Genomic DNA, 14,414 nt, shown 5'->3' with positions numbered 1-14,414 from the left:
TTTCTCCCCAGCACAACCCTTCGCCGGTCTCCAGACCGTCGGCCCGGAGTTGATTTCATAGACCTCGTATCCTAAATATTCCCGGAGGTAGCCGATGCGCACAGCTTTGTGCTTCCTCGTCCGCACGTCGTAGCCGAGCCCTACGCGGCAGCCGACCACCCTACTGTCCGGGAGCGCCGCCACTCGGCCGGTGGATGGGTTGAGCACGTGGTGTGCCCCTGCGGCTTGGAGGATGACGAGGCCGCGGCACTTGTGCGTGACAACACACGGGGCGGGGTTGAGGGGGATCTCCGTGAGCGTCGTGCCGCCGGGGTTGGCGGGCGACCACGCCTGAACCTTGGGATGTCCGGCCGGTGAGCGCGAGTTCTGGACGAACAGGATCCTCGGGCCTCCGTGGCGGTTGGCGAGGCGGTAGTGGAGCTCGGCGAAGTCGTCGGTGGCCAGCGCCACGGCCCAGACGCGAGAGAGGCAGCGGCACCTGTGCACGGACCTGGACGGCAACCGCGCGAAGATATCCTCGATGATATCGTCGGGGATGTGTGGCAATGGATCCTCCATGGCGTCCGGCACTACGTTGGGGAGGCGGCCGCCGCCGGCTTTTCGCTTGGACATTGGAGCACGCACAACCTAGGGAACAGATCGATCTATATATGTACACGCTTTTGTTTGTCATTCCTCGTGTGGGCACGGGCCACCGGGCACACGTATGCTCGGCTCGCACGGGTAGAACCGTAACAATACATGCAAGGCTTGGGTCAACAACCATTCGTGCTTATCGCACTCCATTTGTAGGATTAATATACTACTTTTTTAAAGAGAATGGATTAATATACTACTTGGAATTGAAAGTTTGATGATGAATTGATTAACCCTGTTAAAAGCATCTCCAAAGCGGACCCGCAAACCGCCTGCATCTGTCCGGACCGCGGAAGTCATCTAATGCGGGCCTTTATCGGTTTGCGGGGCGGTCCGGACGCGATTTCTCTCGCAAACCAGAGACGGAAGTGCGGGGGGTTTGCGGGAGTCCAGACACGCGAAATGTACAAATCCGACGCCCCGGCCCACCCAAAACCCTTCGCGGACCCTACGACTCCATCCTTCCCATTTTCTCTTCTTCCTTCTTTTTCTCTCACCTTCGTCGTCACTCCACCACCCCGGCCACCACGACACACCCCTGCCGAAACTCTACGTCTCTGTCACCTCCAGCGCTCGAGCAGGGCTCCACCCTGCTTCTCACCCGTCTCCGTTAAACCTCTGTCCTCCGACCGGCCGCTAGGTACCATCCGCTACTGCTATCCTCACCATGCCCGACAAGTGTTCTATGAATTACCCAAGCTAGAAACAGTTGTCCCTTCTTCTTTCTAGCAATGGATTTCGATTTGGAGTACATATATGAGCAGTGTATTTAGTCGTCCGACGAGTCAACGACTCGTCGGACGAGGAGGAGTACTCCGATGAGACGGTGATGATGCAGGCGGTCCTTGAAGACGCGGAGCATGAGGAGGAGCATGTGTTGGGGAATGTAGTATTTCAAAAAAATTCCTATGATCACGCAAGATCTATCTAGGAGAAGCATAGCAACAAGCGGGGAGAGTGTGTCCACGTACCCTTGTAGACCGAAAGCGGAATCGTTAAGTAGCGTGGTTGATGTAGTCGAACGTCTTCGCGATCCAACCGATCAAGTACCGAACGCACGGCACCTCCGCGATCTGCACACGTTCAGCTCAGTGACGTCCCTCGAACTTCTAGATCCAGCTGAGGTCAAGGGAGAGTTTCGTCAGCAAGACAGCGTGTTGACGATGATGATGAAGTTACCAACGCAGGGCTTCGCCTAAGCACTGCGACAATATGACCGAGGTGGAAATATGTGGAGGGGGCACCGCACATGGCTAAGAATCAATTTCTGTGTCTATGGGGTGCCCCCCTCTCCCGTATATAAAGGAGTGGAGGAGAGGGAGGGCCGGCCTCCTAGGGCGCGCCCCAAGGGGGAATTCCTACTCCTACTAGGAGTAGGTTTCCCCCCTTTCCTAGTCCAACTAGGAGGGGGAAGGAAGGGGAAGAGGGGGAGAATGAAGGGGGGGCGGCCCCCCCAAACCCTACCCCAATTCGGATTGGGCCTAGGGGGCGGGCGCCACACCTGGCCGCCTCCTCCTCTCTTCCACTATGGCCCATTAAGGCCCATTAACTCCCCGGGGGGTTCCGGTAACCCCCCGGTACTCCGGTAAATGCCCGAATTCATCCGAAACCATTCCGGTATCCAAACATAACCTTACAATATACCAATCTTCATGTCTCGACCATTTCGAGACTCCTCGCCATGTCCGTGATCATATCCGGGACTCCAAACTACCTTCGGTACATCAAAACACATAAACTCATAATACCGATCGTCATCGAACGTTAAGCGTGCGGACCCTACGGGTTCGAGAACTATGTAGACATGACCGAGACTCATCTCCGGTCAATAACCAATAGCGGAACCTGGATGCTCATATTGGTTCCTACATATTCTACGAAGATCTTTATCGATCAAACCGCATAACAACATACGTTGTTCCCTTTGTCATCGATATGTTACTTGCCCGAGATTCGATCGTCTGTATCATCATACCTATTTCAATCTCGTTACCGGCAAGTCTCTTTACTTGTTCCGTAATGTATCATCCCGCAACTAACTCATTAGTCACATTCCTTGCAAGGCTTATAGTGATGTGCATTACCGAGAGGGCCCAGAGATACCTCTCCGATACACAGAGTGACAAATCCTAATCTCGATCTATGCCAACCCAACAAACACATTCGGAGACACCTGTAGAGCATATTTATAATCACCCAGTTACGTTCTGACGTTTGATAGCACACAAGGTGTTCCTCTGGTATGCGGGAGTTGCATAATCTCATAGTCAGAGGAACATGTATAAGTCATGAAGAAAGCAATAGCAATAAAACTCAATGATCATAATGCTAAGCTAACGGATGGGTCTTGTCCATCACATCATTCTCTAATGATGTGACCCCATTCTTCAAATGACAACACATGTCTATGGTCAGGAAACATAACCATCTTTGATTAACGAGCTAGTCAAGTACAGGCATACTAGGGACACTATGTTTTGTCTATGTATTCACATATGTACTAAGTTTCCGGTTAATACAATTCTAGCATGAATAATAAACATTTATCATGATATAAGGAAATATAAATAACAACTTTATTATTGGCTCTAGGGCATATTTCCTTCAGTCTCCCACTTGCACTAGAGTCAATAATCTAGTTCACATCACCATGTGATTTAACACCAATAGTTCACATCTTTATGTGATTAACACCCATAGTTCGCATCGCCATGTGACCAATACTCAAAAGTTTTACTAGAGTCAATAATCTAGTTCACATCGCTATGTGATTAACACCCAAGAGTAATAAGGTATGATCATGTTTTTCTTGTGAGAGAAATTTTAGTCTACGGGTCTGCAACATTCAGATCCGTATGTATTGTGCAAATTTCTATGTCTACAATACTCTGCACGGAGCTACTCTAGCTAATTGTTCCCACTTTCAATATGTATCTATTTCGAGACTTAGAGTCATCTAGATCGGTGTCAAAAGCTTGCATCCACGTAACACTTTACGACGAACTATTTTATCACCTCCATGACCGAGAAATATTTCCTTAGTCCTCTAAGGATAATTTTGACCGCTATCCAGTGATCTACTCCTAGATCACTATTGTACTCCCTTGCCAAAATCATGCTAAGGTATACAACAGGTCTGGTACACAACATAGCATACTTTATAGAACCTATGACTGAGGCATAGGGAATGACTTTTCATCCTCTTTCTATTTTATGTCCTGGTCGGGTTTTGAGTCTTTACTCAACTTCACACCTTGCAACACAGACAAGAACTCCTTCTTTGACCGTTCCATTTTAAACTACTTTAAAAATATTGTCAAGGTATGTACTCATTGAAAAATCTTATCAAGCGTCTTGATCTATCTCTATAGATCTTGATGCCCAATATGTAAGCAGCTTCACCGAGGTCTTTCATTAAAAACTTCTTATTCAAGTATCCTTTTATGCTATCCAGAAATTCAATATCATTTCCGATCAGCAATATGTCATCCACATATAATATCAGAAATCCTACAAAGCTCCCACTCACTTTCTTGTAAATACATGCTTCTCCAAAAGTCTGTAAAAAACCATATGCTTTGATCACACTATCAAAGTGTATATTCCAACTCCGAGATGCTTGCACCAGTCCATAAATGGATCGCTGGAGCTTGCACACTTTGTTAGCACCTTTTGGATCGACAAAACCTTTTGGTTGCATCATATACAACTCTTCTTTAAGATATCCATTAAGGAATGCAGTTTTGACATCCATTTGCCAAATTTCATAATCATAAAATGCGGCAATCGCTAACATGATTCAGACAGACTTTAAGCATCGATACGGGTGAGAAATTCTCATCGTAGTCAACACCTTGAACTTGTCGAAAACCTTTTGCCACAATTCGAGCTTTGTAGATAGTAACACTACTATTAGCGTCCGTCTACCTCTTAAAGATCCATTTATTCTCAATGGATCGCCGATCATCGGGCAAGTCAATCAAAGTCCATACTTTGTTCTTATACATGGATCCTATCTCAGATTTCATGGCCTCAAGCCATTTTGCGGAATCTGGGATTGATGACCCACAAGTATAGGGGATCTATCGTAGTCCTTTCGATAAGTAAGAGTGTCGAACCCAACGAGAGCAGAAGGAAATGATAAGCGGTTTTCAGCAAGGTATTCTTTGCAAGCACTGAAATTATCGGTAACAGATAGTTTTGTGATAAGGTAATTTGTAACGGGTAGCAAGTAATGAAAGTAAACAAGGTGCAGCAAGATGGCCCAATCCTTTTTGTAGCAAAGGACAAGCTTGGACAAACTCTTATATAGAGAAAAGCGCTCCCAAGGACACATGGGAATTATCGTCAAGCTAGTTTTCATCACGCTCATATGATTCGCGTTCGTTACTTTGATAATTTGGTATGTGGGTGGACCGGTGCTTAGGTGCTGCCCTTTCTTGGACAAGCATCCCACTTATGATTAACCCCTATTGCAAGCATCCACAACTACAAAAGAAGTATTAAGGTAAAGCTAACCATAGCATGAAACATATGGATCCAAATCAGCCCCTTACGAAGCAACTCATAAACTAGGGTTTAAGCTTCTGTCACTCTAGCAACCCATCATCTACTTATTACTTCCCAATGCCTTCCTCTAGGCCCAAACAATGGTGAAGTGTCATATAGTTGACTTCACATAACACCACTAGAGGAGAGACAACATACATCTCATCAAAATATCGAACGAATACCAAATTCACATGACTACTAATAGCAAGACTTCTCCCATGTCCTCAGGAACAAACGTAACTACTCAAAAATCATATTCATGTTCATAATCAGAGGGGTATTAATATGCATAAAGGATCTAAACATATGATCTTCCACCAAATCAACCAACTAGCATCAACTACAAGGAGTAATCAACACTACTAGCAACCCACAGGTACCAATCTGAGGCTTTGGGACAAAGATTGGATAGAGATGAACTAGGGTTTGAGAGGAGATGGTGCTGGTGAAGATGTTGGTGGAGATTGACCCCCTCCCGATGAGAGGATCATTGGTGATGACGATGGCGATGATTTCCCCCTCCCGGAGGGAAGTTTCCCCGGCAGAACAGCTCTGCCGAAGCCCTAGATTGGTTCCGCCTCGTGGCGGCGGAGTTTCTTCCCGAAAGCTTGCTTATGATTTTTTCCAGGGTAAAAGACTTCGTATAGTAGAGGATGGGCACCGGAGGCCTGCCAGGGGGTCCATGAGGCAGTGGGGCGCGCCCCCCACCCTCGTGGCCAGGGTGTGGGCCCCCTCTGGTGGATTCTTCCGCCAGTATTTTTTATTAATTCCAAAAATAACTTCCGTGAAGTTTCAGGACTTTTGGAGCTATGCAGAATAGGTCTCTAATATTTGCTCCTTTTCCAGGCCAGAATTCTAGCTGCCGGCATTCTCCCTCTTCATGTAAACCTTGTAAAATAAGAGAGAATAGGCATAAGTATTGTCACATAACGTGTAATAACAGCCCATAATGCAATAAATATTGATATAAAAGCATGATGCAAAATGGACGTATCAACTCCCCCAAGCTTAGACCTCGCTTGTCCTCAAGTGGAAGCCGATAACGATAAATATGTCCACATGTTTAGAGATAGAGGTGTCGATAAAATAAAATACGGACATGAGGGCATCATGATCATTCTTATAACAGCAACATATATGGATATTGTCATATGATTTCTTATGCTCAAGTAATAATCTTCACAATGTCAAGTATGAATCAAAAACTTCATTGAGAACCAACAAACTATAATCTCAGTCATTGAAGCAATTGCAATTTATCATAACATCGGAAAGAGTCAATATAAAAGCTTTTCGGCAAGTCCACATACTCAACTATCATTTAGTCTTTCACAATTGCTAACACTCACGCAATACTTATGGGTATGGAGTTTTAATCGGACACAGAGAAAGATAGGGGCTTATAGTGTTGCCTCCCAACCTTTTACCTCAAGGGTAATGTCAACAATAATAATTCATGCTAACTTACATCCAATTGAATATATATATCAGGATCTTTCCAACACAATGTGCTCGCCAAAGGATAAAATGGAAAAAGGAAAGGTGAAGATCACCATGACTCTTGCATAAGGTATAAGACAGAAGTAAAAGATAGGCCCTTCACAAAGGGAAACAGAGGTTGCCATGTGCTTTTATGGTTGGATGCACGAAATCTTAATGCAAAAGAACGTCACTTTATATTGCCACTTGTGATATGGACCTTTATTATGCAGTCCGTCGCTTTTATTGCTTCCATATCACAAGATCGTATAAAGTTTATTTTCTCCACACTAATAGATCATACATATTTAAAAAGCAATTTTTATTGCAAACACATGACAACTTACTTGAAGGATCTTACTCAATCCATAGGTAGATATGGTGGACTCTTATGGAAAAACTGGGTTTAAGGGTATTCGGAAGCACAAGTAGTATCTCTACTTGGTGCAAAGAATTTGGCTAGCATGAGAGGGAAAGGCAAGCTCAACATGTTGGATGATCCATGACAATATACTTTATTTCAGGTATAAGAAAACATAACCCATTACGTTGTCTTCCTTGTCCAACATCAACTCTTTAGCATGTCACATATTTTAATGAGAGCTCACAATCATAAAAGATGTCCAAGATAGTATATTTATATCTGAAAACCTCTCTTTCTTTATTATTTCCTATTAATTGCAACGATGACCAAAACTATGTTTGTCAACTTTCAAGAACTTTTATTCATCATACTCTTTATATGTGAAGTCATTACTCTCCATAAGATCAATATGATCTCTTTATTTCTTTTTATTCTTTCTTTTTCTTTAATTCCCTCACGATCATAGCAAGATAATCAAGACTTTGACTCAACACTAATCTTTATTATATATAGCTCACGGACTCGATTACATAGAAGGATCGAAAGGCAAAACTCAAAACTAAATCACACTAAAACTTTTATTCTACTAGATCAAGATATTACCAAAGGATCGAACTAAGAAAAATGTTAAAGATAGGAGTGTGATGGTGATACAATACCGGGGCACCTCCCCCAAGCTTGGCAGTTTCCAAGGGGAGTGCCCATACCCATGTGATTATATCCCTTTTGTTGGTGAAGGAGATGATGGAGTTAATTGTGCCTTCAGCTTTTTCATATTGTATTTGAGAAGAGCAATTTCCTCCTTTAAATCATCAACTCCCGTTTCCAGCTTCAAGACCTTGTCACATAAATCTCCCTTGCTTTTCTGCCGAAAATGAGAAGGAATAGATCCGTTGTTAGACAGTTTAGCCCTCTTAGGAAGACTAGACTTCTTGAACTTCACGTGCATATCCCCAGGTTGAGGGAGAGGGACATCCTCCTCCTCAGAACTTGAATCATTGATCCTCATCAAATGAGCATCCTCTTCATCATCCGTAGTTCGACCACAAGGAGATAGATCCCCATAGGTCTTTGGGTCAGCAACGAGGTGTGAGACATAGCTCTCTCCGTCGGAATCCTGAGATGACATCTTGCTCCAAACTTGCTACAGAAACAGCTCGAAACAAAAACAGAGGATATTTGCGTGGTACGGTGATCAAAACCTTCGGAAGATTATATAATTAATTTTTATCGACCAAAAGAAGTATCGTGCAAGAAAACAGAGTCTGGAGAGCACACGAGGTGCCCACGAGGCAGGGGGCACGCCCAGGGGGTAGGGCGCGCCCTCCATCCTCGTGGACGCCTCGTGTCCTTCCCGGACTACTTCTTATTTTCCTATTTTCTTAAATATTCCAAAACGGGGAAAAATTGCCATTAGAACTGTTTTGGAGTCGGTTTACTTACCGTACCACATACCTATTCCTTTTCGGAGTCTGAAACGTTCTGGAAAGTGTCTCTTATGTATTCCTCCGGGGTTACGGTTTCAATAAAATTAGTTTCAACATTTATAGGATTACCTGAGATATAATGTTTGATTCTTTGACCGTTCACCACCTTTGGATTTGTGCCTTCGAAGTTGTTGATTTTTATGGCACCGGAACGATAGACCTCCTCGATAACGTAAGGGCCTTCCCATTCAGAGAGAAGTTTTCCTGCAAAAAATCTTAAACGAGAGTTTAATAGCAACACATAATCACCTACATTCAACTCACGCTTTTGTATCCTTTTGTCATGCCATCTTTTAACTTTTTCTTTAAATAGTTTGGCATTCTCATAGGCTTGAGTTCTCCATTCATCAAGTGAGCTAATGTCAAATAACCTCTTCTCACCGGCAAGTTTGAAATCATAACTGAGCTCTTTAATGGCCCAATATGCCTTATGTTCTAGTTCGAGAGGTAAGTGACATGCTTTTCCATAAACCATTTTATACGGAGACATACCCATAGGATTTTTATATGCAGTTCTATAGGCCCATAATGCATCATCAAGTTTCTTAGACCAATTCTTTCTAGACTTATTAACAGTCTTTTGCAAAATTAATTTGAGCTCTCTGTTACTCAATTCTACTTGACCACTAGACTGTGGGTGATACGGAGATGCAATTATATGATTAACATCATACTTAGCAAACATTTTACGAAAGGCACCATGAATAAAATGTGAACCACCATCAGTCATTAAATATCTAGGGACTCCAAACCTCGGAAAAATAACTTCTTTAATCATCTTAATAGAGGAGTTGAGGTCGGTGGAGCTCCAGGGGGCCCACGAGACAGGGGGCGAGCCCAGGGGGTAGGCGCGCCCCCACACTCGTGGACAGGGTGTGGGCCCCCTGGTCTTGATTCTTTCGCCAGTATTTTTAATATATTCAAAAAATATTCTCCGTGAAGTTTCAGGTGATTCCGAGAATTTTTATTTCTGCACAAAAATAACACCGTGGCAATTCTGCTGAAAACAGCGTCAGTCCGGGTTAGTTCCATTCAAATCATGCAAGTTAGAGTCCAAAACAAGGGCAAAAATGTTTGGAAAAGTAGATACGATGGAGACGTATTAGACACCCCATTCCACCGGGCCATGAACATATTGAAATGACTCCCGGTGGGCACTCATACGTCGTATGGATGCGTGCACGGCGTCGGAGACGCCGCCACGTGGAAGAAGTACTACCGTAAGACCACGGAGGAGAGAAAGGAAAGACGGAGGTTAACTGAAGAAAACATTGACAAGAAGGTTGAGATTGCGGTTGAGAAGAAATCAGGTGAGACAATGAAACCAACGGTAGCTGCTGCAAAATGGGAGATGGCAGCTATCGTCACTTGTAGCAGGCAAAATCCAAATAAAGATGCAGCAGACTTTCCCCTTGCCGACTTCTTCAGGAGCAGCTCGACTAGCGTTGCACCAGCACCTGCTCCGGCACCTGCACCAGCACCTGCTCCTGCACCGACTCCCGCACCAGCTCCTACACCGACTCCCGCACCTGCTCATAGCAGCCCGTCCTCCGTCTCGGATGTGCTCGATGGTGCTTCGTCTTTGGCTGAGCTCAACGCCCTCACGGTACCTGTCACACCGGCCCTCTTCAATAAATGTATAATCTCCCATTTCCGTTGCCTTTTGGATGTCTCACGTCGCAGACATGTCTTTGGAGGCCGATGTAACCCCGTGCACCATATTGTACACCATCAGTGGCCAGAAGGTGGACGTGGGGAAGGCGACGACAATGAAGCCAAAGGAACAATTGTTCCACAGCCAGCCGATCCCCCGACATCTTCAAGGTCTCCGTGGCCAGTGTCAAACCGGGCCATGAGAATTTGGCTCCTCCGGTACTACTAGGGAGAGATGACGACCAAACCCCGCGGCGGCTTGGCAATTGCAAGAGGTGGGTCCTATTGTGGCCCAAGAGTCTGCTTCGTCTAGAGGCGGCCGGGAGCACACCCACGATCACGCAGCCTCAGCGAGGTATGAACATCAACACCCCACCTACCCAATTAGCATCGCATGTCATGCCGGGTGATAGCGGACGGGCCGAGGAAGAGGCTCCATTAGTCGCTGATGACGTCGCCGCCCTCGAAGAAGCAATGCATGATATCGATGCCATAGATGAGGATGAGGATGACAATGACACTCTACAGTATCTCAATACTGGCACCTATGACGACGGAGGATTGATGGCTCAGCAGTATGAGTACTCAGGGTTTGATAATCATGAGTCAGTTCCTGAATTGCCGCCTTCGGAGGGTGAACGTATTATAGACGACCTTCCAGTACCAAAGAAGCATAGGAAGAGAGCGAGGAAAGGCAACAATAAAGTTGCTGCCATGATCCAGCCGCCTCCGCAGCCTCGGGTTCAAGACCGTGCACCTGTCCCCGATGCGGCGAAATACCATATCCCCGGTAAACCAATCCTACCTAAGGCATCGGTAGATTCCATACACGGCAATCTAAGGAGACTTCATGACAATGTGCTGCGGAGAGAGAAAAGCCTAATCGCCTCGGAAAATCCAGGATACCCACTCTACGTGGTTAACGTGCCGCGGCAAAGGTCGTACGTCGACACATTCCCCATGGAGAAGTTCTTCCTTCGATTCGATTACATCTTCGACATGTTTCACTTGAAGAAGCTGGATTTTACGTTTGTCAGCCTTTTTGCCTTGTACATGAACTACATCATCGGGATTGAGCAGATACCTTATATCTGTGTCGCTGACCCGTACTTCATGCACGAGGGCTTCTTGGCAATCTACACAGAGCACCGTGAATACACGAGGGACTACATCGTCAATTTCATGGTCGCCAATAAGGACAAGGAGACGATTCTCGTGCCTTATCATCCCATGTAAGTCATCTGCGCGGATATCCTTCCTTCAATTTCAATCATTCATTTGCACGGTGGAGGCTAATTAATTTGAGGTGTACTTATTTTGCGCAGCCACGGGTGTGCCGTCCTCATCATCCTTTACCCCCGATACTCCCATGCTCTTTACATGGACTCGTCGAAGAACATGAACAAAAAGGATTACACCCACATCAAGTCTGTTCTCGATAGTGCTATCTTTTTCTATGGCATACGGGGTGGAGAGATCAAGACCAAGAAGGCAAGGAACGGCAGGCCCGCCTTCGGCAATAAGACCGACTTCTGCTGCATCCAGCAACCGAGTGATATTCTTAATGATGGATTATATGTCCTACACCTCATACTGGAGTACAGACGGGATCAGCAGAACCTTCGCATGTCACCTACATCCGGCGATGCCCATATTCTACAATGGGCAAAAAACGTAGGAGATATCCCGGATCATCGACTTCGAGCTGAGTACTATCACATCCAGCGTGAACTTGCCCAAATCATCATGAAGGAGGTCCTCGAAAAAACAGGGATGTTCTACGAGGAAGGGAAAATGTCGCGGGAAGACGTCCAAACACGCGTAGCCGCTCAGCGTCTCGACCTCAAGCCTTTCACTAAGCTCGAGGACTATCTCCCTGACTTGGATGGATGACACGACATGTTGGAGTGATTGTCGATATATGGCAATGTGTCTGTTTAGTCCATACTTTCTGAATGACGAAACTTTGAGTTATGCACGACGAAACTTTATTTGTGATGTAATTAAACCGTCCTCCTCAACTAGCGAAGATCACTCTAGTTAGGGCATTTTGGGTACGATGAACTTTGTTATTTATGCTTATGATATGTTGCTTCTATTTTTGCCAAGTCAATCTCTTTCTGTTGCTCAACTATATATGTTGCATATCATCGACCCATGTGACGATGCAGGTGCATAGATCACCGATGACGAAGAAGTGCTACGCCAGGAGTATACGATGAGTGGCCGGAGTGTCAGGCCCAGGTGTACCGGTTTCCAGTTTCGGAGCGACAGCCAACAGTTAGTTTAGGTTCATGCTAGTGCGAGAGAGGTATACGAACCGACGCCTCAAAGAAGTACTACACTATGTATGATGAGACATGTCATGTAACTTGTATGGCTATATCGTCATTATGATGTGATGACATGATTTGTGTTGGATGATATGATGAAACTATTTTATGTTATGATGAGCATATTGCATGTTTATGATATGATTAGAATACTGTATAAAACCTATACAAAAACATTGCAAATACGCAACAACAAAAAAGATATGAGAAAACATAGTAGTAGCGCTCTTTAGCGTTGGACAGGAAAACACTACTACTAAAGCACTTAGCAGTAGCGCTGGTATGGGAAGCGCTGCTGCTAAGTAGGTATAGTAGTAGTGAAGGAAATATGCCCTAGAGCCAATAATAAAGTTATTATTTATTTCCTTATTTCATGATAAATGTTTATTATTCATGCTAGAATTGTATTAACCGGAAACATAATACTTGTGTGAATACATAGACAAACAGAGTGTCACTAGTATGCCTCTACTTGAATAGCTCGTTGATCAAAGATGGTTATGTTTCCTACCCATAGACATGAGTTGTCCTTTGATTAACGGGATCACATCATTAGGAGAATGATGTGATTGACTTGACCCATTCCGTTAGCTTAGCACTTGATCGTTTAGTATGTTGCTATTGCTTTCTTCATGACTTATACATGTTCCTATGACTATGAGATTATGCAACTCCCGTTTACCGGAGGAACACTTTCTGTGCTACCAAACGTCACAACGTAACTGGGTGATTATAAAGGTGCTCTACAGGTGTCTCCGAAGGTACTTGTTGGGTTGGCGTATTTCGAGATTAGGATTTGTCACTCCAATTGTCGGAGAGGTATCTCTGGGCCCACTCGGTAATGCACATCACAATAAGCCTTGCAAGCATTGCAACTAATGAGTTAGTTCCGGGATGATGTATTACAGAACGAGTAAAGAGACTTGCCGGTAATGAGATTGAACTAGGTATTGAGATACCGACGATCGAATCTCGGGCAAGTAACATACCGATGACAAAGGGAACAACGTATGTTGTTATGCGGTTTGACCGATAAAGATCTAAGTAGAATATGTGGGAGCCGGTATGAGCATCCAGGAACCCCCCCGGGGGTTTAATGGGCCTTAGTGGAGAAGAGGAGGGGCGGCCAGGGCAGGCCGCGCGCCCCCTCCCCCTCTAGTCCGAATTGGACAAGGAGGGGGGGGGGGGCGGCGCCCCCCTTTCCTTCCTCTCTCCCTCCTCCTTCCCCCCTTCTCCTAATCCAACAAGGAAGGGAGGGAGTCCTACTCCCGGTGGGAGTAGGACTCCTCCTGGCGTGCCTCCTCCTGGTCGGCCGCCTCTCCCCCCTTGCTCCTTTATATACGGGGGCAGGGGGCACCCCATAGACACAACAATTGATCATTGATCTTTTAGCCGTGTGCGGTGCCCCCCTCCACCATAATCCACCTCGATAATATCGTAGCGGTGCTTAGGCGAAGCTCTGCGTCGATAGAACATCATAATCGTCACCACGTCGTCGTGCTGACGGAACTCTCCCTCAAAGCTCGGCTGGATCGGAGTTCGAGGGACGTCATCGAGCTGAACGTGTGCTGAACTCGGAGGTGCCGTGGTTTTGGTACTTGATCGGTCGGATCGTGAAGACGTACGACTACATCAACCGCGTTGTTCTAACGCTTCCGCTTTCGGTCTACGAGGGTACGTGGACAATTCTCTCCCCTCTCGTTGCTATGCATCACCATGATCTTGCGTGTGCGTAGGAATTTTTTTGAAATTACTACGTTCCCCAACAGTGGTATCTGAGCCTGGTTTTATGCGTAGATGTTATATGCACGAGTAGAACACAAGTGAGTTGTGGGCGATATAAGTCATACTGCTTACCAGCATGTCATACTTTGGTTCAGCGGTATTGTTGGATGAAGCGGCCTGGACCGA

The sequence above is a fragment of the Triticum aestivum genome, chromosome 7D (genome assembly GCF_018294505.1).
Source record: "Triticum aestivum cultivar Chinese Spring chromosome 7D, IWGSC CS RefSeq v2.1, whole genome shotgun sequence".
NCBI classification, from domain to species: domain Eukaryota; kingdom Viridiplantae; phylum Streptophyta; class Magnoliopsida; order Poales; family Poaceae; genus Triticum; species Triticum aestivum.
Note: the sequence above shows the minus strand (reverse complement) of the source record.